General features: G+C 29.7%; 2 long non-coding RNA genes across 2 annotated transcripts in view; one reads left to right on the top strand and one right to left on the bottom strand.

Annotated features, from left to right (window-relative positions):
* The first annotated feature begins 761 nt into the window (after positions 1-761).
* Positions 762-3577, top strand: LOC149032662 (uncharacterized). The gene is made up of 5 exons (XR_016176432.1): positions 762-1611; positions 1708-1934; positions 2029-2453; positions 2545-2847; positions 2948-3577. It is a non-coding gene; the product is annotated as an uncharacterized LOC149032662 (long non-coding RNA).
* A 2311-nt stretch (positions 3578-5888) lies between these two features.
* LOC149032660 (uncharacterized) overlaps positions 5889-9421 on the bottom strand; it is a 42855-nt gene continuing 39322 nt past the window's right edge. The window contains exon 5 of the long non-coding RNA XR_016176428.1: positions 5889-7563. This is a non-coding gene — a long non-coding RNA (uncharacterized LOC149032660). The remainder of the gene's footprint in view (positions 7564-9421) is intronic.

Here is a 9421-nt window from a genome sequence, read left to right as displayed (position 1 = left end):
ACGTCGGGTTTCTTTACGTTCGTATTTTTTTGTATTCTCTAATTGTTGGCCTTCCATTTCTTTAAATAAATATATTTAGGTAAGTATGTATAATATACATTTTGCAGTTGTTAGTAAGAAAGAATGAAAATAACTTTGATATTTTTTTTTTTATAAATAACCTGCAAAACTAATTTTTAAAATATGCATAAACGAGCTAACTGTTTCCAAGTATTTAAATAGTCTGAATGTAGTAGAAAAATAAAAATTGAACAATAGTCTAAATACGAGCAAATAATATTCATTTTAAATAAAGCTTTTGACCAATTACTATTCGAATCGTGTGCGACTTCAGCAACAAATGTGGACTAAGTATGAATTATAAGTGCAACAAAAATGTAAGGAACAAACATATCTTCAAAAAGAAATCTAAATGGAAGCACTCAATCATATTTCGAACAATAGCAAATGCATCGTGCTACAAAAAAATAAAGATTCGCGGAAGAAATTGAAATAAAAAGAAAGGTCCAAAACAAAAATAAATCATCCTAAAAAATCCGAATATATGAAAATAAGAATGAAAAGCTCAGTAAACAGTTTTTCTAACATATAATTAAATACTTGATAAAGAATATACTTACCTAATCGAAATTGGAATTTTATTCCATATCATGGTTCAAGCATTAAATACACATTAAAGATCACGGACATATTTAAATTTATATTTGTTATAGAAGTTTAAATAATTTTATTTAATATTTAGTGTGGCAACTTTTTTATCTTCTCTATGTACGTCGAGGTGAGCATTATTTTCTTTTTAAGTATATTTCGCATATAGAAATACGACAGAAAGAGTGAGAGAAATTGAGAGTGAGTGAGAAGGAGTAAGAGTGAGAGAGAGGAAGAATAAGAAAACAATACATTCGACATACAGGCTATTATAAATGTGTATTTATATTTCCAGGTATTTCTCGAGTCGACGACAAAACGAAAACAGCCGATAACATAGGTATAATAGCCGAGCGTTCGACACTCCCAAAGTCTCCTCTAGCAAGGTTACGTAGTAACGTACTTCCTATTCGCCTTCTATCCTTCGACGAGACAACATAAACGAAAATGAGGCGTATTAAATTATTTAATCATTTTATTTTTAACGTTATCGTTTTGATTTTAATAGTTTAAAAAGTTTTTCATTGCATAGAATGGTTTAAAAATTGGTTTATTTTTTATGTTACTCTTCATTGAGTTTACTGATACAATTACTGTTTTATTTAGAAAACTTTAAAGATTTTTCATTAATATTTTTACTAACATTACATACTTGGTATATAATATTGCAAGCAAATAGTTGCATACTTTGATCAATTTCACAAATATTTAATAACTTTAACTTTTAATTATGTCAATTCTCATAGATTATTAAATTATTTCTTTCTATTTACTATTGAATATTTTTGATAAAATATTCAATGGTTTTAATGTGTGCCCTGCCTTCAGAAATGATTTACAGGAAATATTGTAATATAGTCTTTAGTATGTTTCAGCTTTTCAGACTTTTTATTTAATTTTATTTTATACATCGTCATCCTAAGGGTAGGATACCCATCCTGCAGTCATCAACGAAGACTAAAAGTAAGTATATTTTACTATCAAATATTTCTATGATAATTTCAATGGATTTTTACTACGACAATGATACTAATTGTTCGTTTTCTTGTTACGTTTCAGAAAATCATTGCAATCGAGCGCGTAGGCAATGAGGTTTTCGTGTGTTGCATCGTATTAAAATAAAATATAAAAAAGTCGACAAGTAAATTCAGTGTTGATCGTCGCATGTTAAAGTTTCGTTTGCTCGGTTAAGAAACTCGCAAGTTTCTTTTATTCGGTTTAAACATGTGCTCATCGTCATCCTAAGGGTAGGAGACCCATCGTGCATTCATCAATGAAGAAAAAACGTAAGTCAATTTTTGTATTAAACATTTTCTCAATAACTATAGTAATTTTTATATAACAATGATTTATATAATTTTATTTTTATTTGTGTTTCAGATCATCGTTGGAATGGTATTCACATTTTATTAATTAAATTCATTTAAAAATTCGTTTAACACTAGATTTGTTCACTATTTTTTTAAAATTTACAAACATTGTTTAAATGAAAAAATGGGTAGAGAAGAGGAATTAATATTTATGTATATTTCATTACAGAATTAAAAATTAACATATATTTAAAACAAATATTCTACTTTAAAATTATTTAAATTTAAATTTGATTAAATTAAAATTAAATAAAATATTTCTATTTTATATATATGTAACAAAAAAGTTTGAAATGAATCAAATTTGCTCAGTCCATAAATCTAGTGTTAATTGAATTAATTGTATGTAATGCAGTTTTATAGTCATTATTTGTGTATTATCATCGTCATCCTAAGGATGGAAACTCATTGTGCATTCATCAATAAAGATTTAAAGTGAGTATATTTTTGTATTAAATAATTCCTCAAAAATTTTAATGATTTTCTGTTATAGTAATGATATTAATAGTATTGTTTTTTATTTCAGTTTCAGATTGCAATCGTGCACGAATGGCCCATATGTAATAACCAAAGCAGTGGTTATAGTGGTATCATCAAACTGCATGCAATGCAGTCTTTGAATTAGTTGTAGAATCAGTGATCGGGCGAGTAATAAGTTAAAATCAAACGCGAATTATAGAGTCAGTGTTGTTCGTCGTATAATAAAATTTCGGATTCGAGATAAGAAACTCATCTATAGTTTCTTATTTTCCTTTATACCGCGTTATTAGATTCACGCGAGGTGTGCATCACCGTGATGCCATTGAGCTTCGTCCCATTGGAATGCATTGTAAGTATTCATTTTTATTTACATTTTATTCGATTTTATTTTATATAATTTTGGATAATATTCTAGATAATTTATCATTTTGTTCTATTTTATTTTACAGATATAACCATGGATTCTCTTCCTTTCAATGATGTTGGATGAATTCTTTGATGGATCTTCTTCAATGGCTAATCGAGTATCGTCTTTCATGGTCAGACTACAATACTTGCTGCGAAGTAGGAGTGTTTTGGAGCCATCGTAGAACTTCCTAAACCGTGAGTTTTTATTTAAAGTCTCTCCAGTGCTCAATTATGCCGAGGATGAAAGGTCTTAATCGGCACGAGTTACTGGTTGTAATTATTTAAATAAATTATTGACGAGCATATGAGTAATTCTTTTTTATGGATGTATTGTACGGATGGTATATAAAATATAATACATAGATTTATGTGTATATCTTATATTGATAGACTTTATAGTTAACATAGCATTATTGGGGGTTAACGTTCTGTTACCACTTGACCATTCGATTGGCTCAGTCATTCATAATAGTTAATTGTCCCTATCATCTACACTCTATATTGTTAATATAGTTTTGTCACGCGCAATTTCGTTGGAGGAATCTTTTATAACGCATAACTATTGTTTTACATTTCACGAGAGAATACATAACCTAATCATTGGAGTTGTTGCAAATGATTCTTTCTGACAAACAAGTTGTTCGACCGTCATGATAACGAAGTTGTATACATATATATTCCGAGTCGAGAAATAAAAATAATTTAAATGATTATTTTTTTTATGTATGATCTCTGTCTCTCTGTCTCTTTCTCTCTTTTTTTCTCTTTCCTTTTTTTTCTTTCTCTTTCTCGTATTATAACAAAATAATAGAACTCGCGTACGAACGATTTCAAATATCAAATTGTAAATATATAACATTTTCGCGTATAAATTTTGATAATCAAAATTAAAAGTTAAATTTTAAAATTTGTTCTTTATAAAGTAAATTTTAATAAAAAGTATATGTATATCATTAATCTAATTGTAAAATAAAATATAAAAGTCGTCGAATTTATTTTCTCTCCAAGAACAATAAGATAAGATAAGAAATTTATTTTTGATAGATCCGCGAGACGAATATAACAAAACAATGTTTTGATTTGACGTCATATTTTACATATAGGGAGTGAAGAGAAAAAGATAGGTGAAGATAATGAAACTATAAATGCATTACGTTCTCGCATTCCACATAACCGTGAAGTTCCGATTTAAGTTTCTTCGAGGACGATAAGAAAAGGTTTAAGAATAAACCGGTCGGGTCTGAGGAACTCGTTGAAAGGAAAAGTCTTTTTTTTTTATGTATTTCTTTTTATATCTTGTATATGTTTTTTTTTTATTATCTTGAAATTGTTCAATTCCTTTTTTAAAAATCCTTCGATTTTTCATTGACACAAAGTAAATATTAGTGTACTCATTGAAGAAATTTTGATTACTTTTCGGTACCCCTAATAGTTCTTTTTTTTTTCAAAGCTTTTTATCAAACACCATGAAAACTAACCAATGCACAATCGTTCTTTCAATGTTCTATTTTTGTTGTTAAATATAATAATATCAATGATGATGATCGTCATGGCTGGTAGAGAAACGATGGTAACAGTGAACGGTGCGCGCAAGTAGGACAGCACTTTCCCTAGATTGCTCGTTGCTTCTTACCTTCTCTCTTTCTTTTTCACTTTCGTGTGTTCATTGTAGTTATCTTTTTCTTTTTCTCTTTCTCTTTCTCTATCTTTCTCTTTGTTCTTATGATTAATCTCGGGACATAGTGAAAATGAGAGTTTTAAGGAGTGGTATATATAGTATACATATATTATATATGTAAATACATTTTAATTTAAATGTACACTATGGAATAAAAATTTGGTTAAACTTGCTAGTACATGAAATATTTTGAAATTAATTAAGGCAATATACTTGTGCAATTTTCCCCGTTTATGAATTGTTTCAACTATTTTGTTTTCTTTAGAACTATTGACCTTTTAAAAGATAGAAATATATAAGTATATAATGTAAATGCAGTAGGTGTACCGAAATTTTTATTGTCATCTGTCGTTTTTTTATCATTATTATTTATATTAAATTAATTATTATTAAATATAAATAATAAGTGTGAAAATCATTTTGTTATATTACAAGTGAGAAAGTTGAAAAGTATTGAGCCCTACGTTGAAACAATTTTTCTTGGATCAAGCTAATTTTTATTATAAGAAAAAAAATATAATAAATATTTTTGTCGAAGTTCAAAACTTTTTAATACACAGCCACGTATTATATAAATATTATATTGTACCAAAAATAAATACTTATACCAATATATTAGATAAGATTCGTTAAAAGTAATTTCCGGATTCTATTACTGTGAGATATTCAGAAAGTTTAAATACAGCTTTATGTAATCAATCGTATAACGTTCGTGTTGCAAGATTTTCATGAATGAAACGCTTCTACACCATGGAAACGCGTCCTCGAAGACGTCGTCGTGTTTTACAATCTCTCTCATAATTAAACTCGATAGAGTGTTTTAAACTATCTCTTCTTATTCAAACGTATCGAATTAACAAATGTTTTTTCGTTAAATATATCATTTATATTAAATGAGATTCGTATTTAAATCTCGTGAAATAATCATCTTTCATTTAAATGCATTAAAATAAATGTCATAATCGATTACTTTCGTATTTTTGAATAAATCGGTATTTAAATCTACCAATAAATTAATTACAATTTTTTTGTCCTTTTTTTTCCTTTTCGCTTAAACATCTTGAAAAATATTTTATTAATAAATGTCGTGCTCAATTAATCTTTCTTTTTTTGTGCCAACACATGAAACAATTTTGCTCTATTTCGATTAAATTGGTTTTTATACAAGACATATTAAAAAATTATCTCAATAAATTTCAAATAAATATATTAAACAATATATTATATTTATAATATAATTATAAAATAATATATATTATATTTAAAATATAAAAATATAGATGAATATATTAAATTTAAACCAAATGAAAATCATATGGAATGATCTCGATAAGCAAAAAAGAAAAAAGATGTAGCAAATAAAAAAGAGAAAAATGTTTTTAACGATAGGAGCAATGCGCAGCAACAGGTCGTTACATTAAACAAGGTTGCGTCAGGGAAACCGGGGGGAAGAAGCGGTGCTTGAAAAGGAGGGTAGGGAGGAACGGGGAAGAGATCCAATTAGAGGAAATCTTCGATATAGTATGGGGAGAAATATAAATTGTATGTGGTCTACCAACCACTGTGACGTGATACCAGGCGACGCCCTTAAAACTGGGCTCGGGAGAGACACGAGAAATAAAAGAGAGAAAGAGAGAAAGATAAAAAGAAGAAATGAAGTGAAAAGAAGAAAGAGAGAGAAAGAGAAAGAGATAGGGAGTGAAGGGAGAGAGGAAAGGGATAAGAGAAGGATCGAGATCGAAGAGAGAAAACGAGAAAGAGGGAGGTGAAAGAGAGCAACAAGTGTGAGAGAGATAGAAGCAGAGGTAAGGAAAAGGAAAGGCGGGGTGGAAGAAGAGGGAGGGGGGAATATAAAAATGAAGGAAAAAGAAAAAGGACACTCTTGGCTTCAAATCAAGGACCAGACGAACCGGTCTACCCCTCTGCGAGATGCGTCTCATTTTTTATCTCGTTTTTTACCACGGTCACCGCCTTTCTTTTTCCTCCTGCTCCTCCCCTCTATTTCTCTCTCTCTCTCTCTCTCTCTCTCTCTCTCTCTCGTTCTCTCTTATTCCCGTCTCTCCTTGTTCTTCTTTCAAACCCATCGTTTATACACGGCGTGATCCTCGCAGGTGTCCAACGAGGGCTGCCCAAAAATGTCCTGAGGAGAGTTTAAATCTCACGACCCCCGCAAGTTCTTCACTACTATTGTATATAATTATAAAAAGTATATGCTATTATTATGTAAATATGTACCACATAACTATGTAGACTCAAGTATACTATATATATGTATAGCTGTGTTAACGTATGTATAAGGTGTAACATGTTTTTGAAAATTTGTTGTATAATTTTAATTTTTCTATCTTTTTATAATTTTAATTTACGTGATAATGAGGGAAAATAAAATTGGAATTATTATATTTATATTTATAGCTAAAATATTCTTCTTAATATTCTAGTATTATTTTGTTGTTATTTTTTGCATGGACCCGATTGACAGCTTCGGCCGAGGTGAGAAAGTTCAAGGTGATTCAGCATATTTATTCAGGATCACCGAACCCTACTCCTTCTTCTTCTTCTTCTTCTTCTTCTTCTTCTTCTTCTTCTTCTTCTTCTTCTTCTTTTTCTTCTTCTTTTTCTTCTTCTTCTTCTTCTTCTGCTTCTCGTTCATCGGCCACGATACATTTTGTAAATATCTTCGCAATGCCAAGGAATGAGAATGAGAATAAGAGAATGGGAATGAGAAGGAAAGAGAGAGAAGGAAATCAGACGCGGCAATAGGGACATTATGAGAGGAATACTTAAAGAGGTGCATTGCTGCACGGCTTCCCGATTCGAATGCAAAAGACAGAAAGGTGCTTCTTCGTGGTTGGACTTAAAGCTTTCTTTATTTTTCTTATACTTGTTATCTTTCTTTCCCCTACTCATTCTACGCTTCTCTTTCTTTCTCTTTCTTTTTCTCTCTCTCTTTAGATTTTCCTTCTTCCCCTCTTTCACCTAGGAGCATAAAAAAGTTTTATTCGATTATTCGAACTGCAGAGACGCTTCTCGAACGTTCGAATGCGTTCACATAAGACGGGAATAGCATTCATCGAACTCTCCTTCTTGAATTTACAGATTCTAGGAAAAAGAATCTTTGTTTACGAATTCGCGAGTACAACGAATAGAAAACTACACACATTTAAATACGATGTTATTTATGTAAGTAAGCGTTATTACAATATAATAAGGATATATTATATATAAGAATATATATAATATTATATAAATATTAGGATTATTATGATAAGGATATCAATTTTACAACGGATTAAAATTTACATATTACATTATAACATATGCTCCGCGTTAAACCGTACGAGTTTTCTTTTTTCAGATTTAATCCCTCTTATAATCTACTTTTCTTTTTATAAGAAAATATTTTAGGTAATTGTTTTTTCTCATTTTGGTATTAATTTAATATTTCATTTAAAACTCGTTGATTAAACAATGAAATAAGATATTAAAAAAGCGGGTATAATAATTACGTAAGTGGTGAGTTTTGAATTCACGATGATCAGTCGGTGAAAATCGTTAACATTCGTTGTTTCTATTTTTTATCAGTTTCATCATTATTTTTTTCTTATGTAAATTATAATTTGTTAATAATTAGTAATCGTTTTATTTCTTTTCTACCTCTTTGACTCATCTATGTATCATACGGTCGCGTTTATTATCAAATAACACGGAAGTTACTTCCTGTCGCTTCTTTGCAACGTTTCCTTCCGTTCTGGGATTATTATTCGAGAAGTCATGAGTACAACGAAATCGTACGAGGAAAATATTCTCCTCTCTTTCTCTCTTTCTCTTTTGCTTCATTGTGTCGTGCCTTTTGCTTGCCGATATTTATCCGGCTTATTATAATAACGCGACACGAGCTTACAACACACGATCGTGATTCACGATCGACCACACTTTTGAAGACGACAAAGTCGTCGTCGCGCGTTGTTGTTTGAGATTACCGATCGCAATGGCGTAATTGTGTAATTATAATAAAGATGATTTTAATTTCTATTTTGAATTATAATATTATATTTGAAGGTAAAATTGTTTTATATATGTTTTGTGTAGGGATTTTTTTCTTTTAAATACAAAATATATGTTCTCGTTTGTTAACATTTAATTAACAAATTTATTACGTTCCGTCAGTATTATTAATTTATTTAGCATCATGATGAGAAAATTTGTTATTTTATTTTTATTTTTAATTCCTCATTGACAAAACAATTCGTCTCTTTAAAAATAAATACTCGTTAAAATGTTAATAATGTAATAAAAAACAAATGTGTGACCAATTATACGGCCAATTATATATTTTGTATTTAAATAATTTTATTGAAATTGATTTTAAATTCAAATTGGGTTTATCTTTTCGGATAGAAAAACAAAAAAAATGTTTTATAATTTTTGCCTTTGTTCGTTTATGTCTCTCTATCTCTCTTTCTCTTTCTAACGCACGCATGAAATTCCAAAAGTTTCGTAATTATTACGTAAACTTTGATCGATTCAAGTCCGTTAAACGATTTTCTCGTAAAAACGGAAAGTCACATTAATGTCTCTGTTGCTTTCTCTCTCCATCTTTCTTGATTGGTTAGATCGACGATCTCTGTTATTCGTCAAAAACGGCATGCACGTCGTTTCGAGTAAGAACGAATCCTTCGAACCTGTCGCACCTGTTATCGCCACTTAATGGACTTTCACTTTGGCTCTTGGTGAGCTTCGCGTCGTGGAATTTACCAATTGAAATGAAACGCGAATCTCAATGCTTACGTACTACGAAATACAAGGAGATACAATATTTTTCCCTCGTCCCATT

This window comes from Polistes dominula, unplaced genomic scaffold, assembly GCF_049000335.1.
Source record: "Polistes dominula isolate Pdom_NZ unplaced genomic scaffold, Pdom_raw_medaka contig_73, whole genome shotgun sequence".
Lineage (NCBI taxonomy): Eukaryota > Metazoa > Arthropoda > Insecta > Hymenoptera > Vespidae > Polistes > Polistes dominula.
This window is presented reverse-complemented; position numbering and strand designations above follow the sequence as displayed.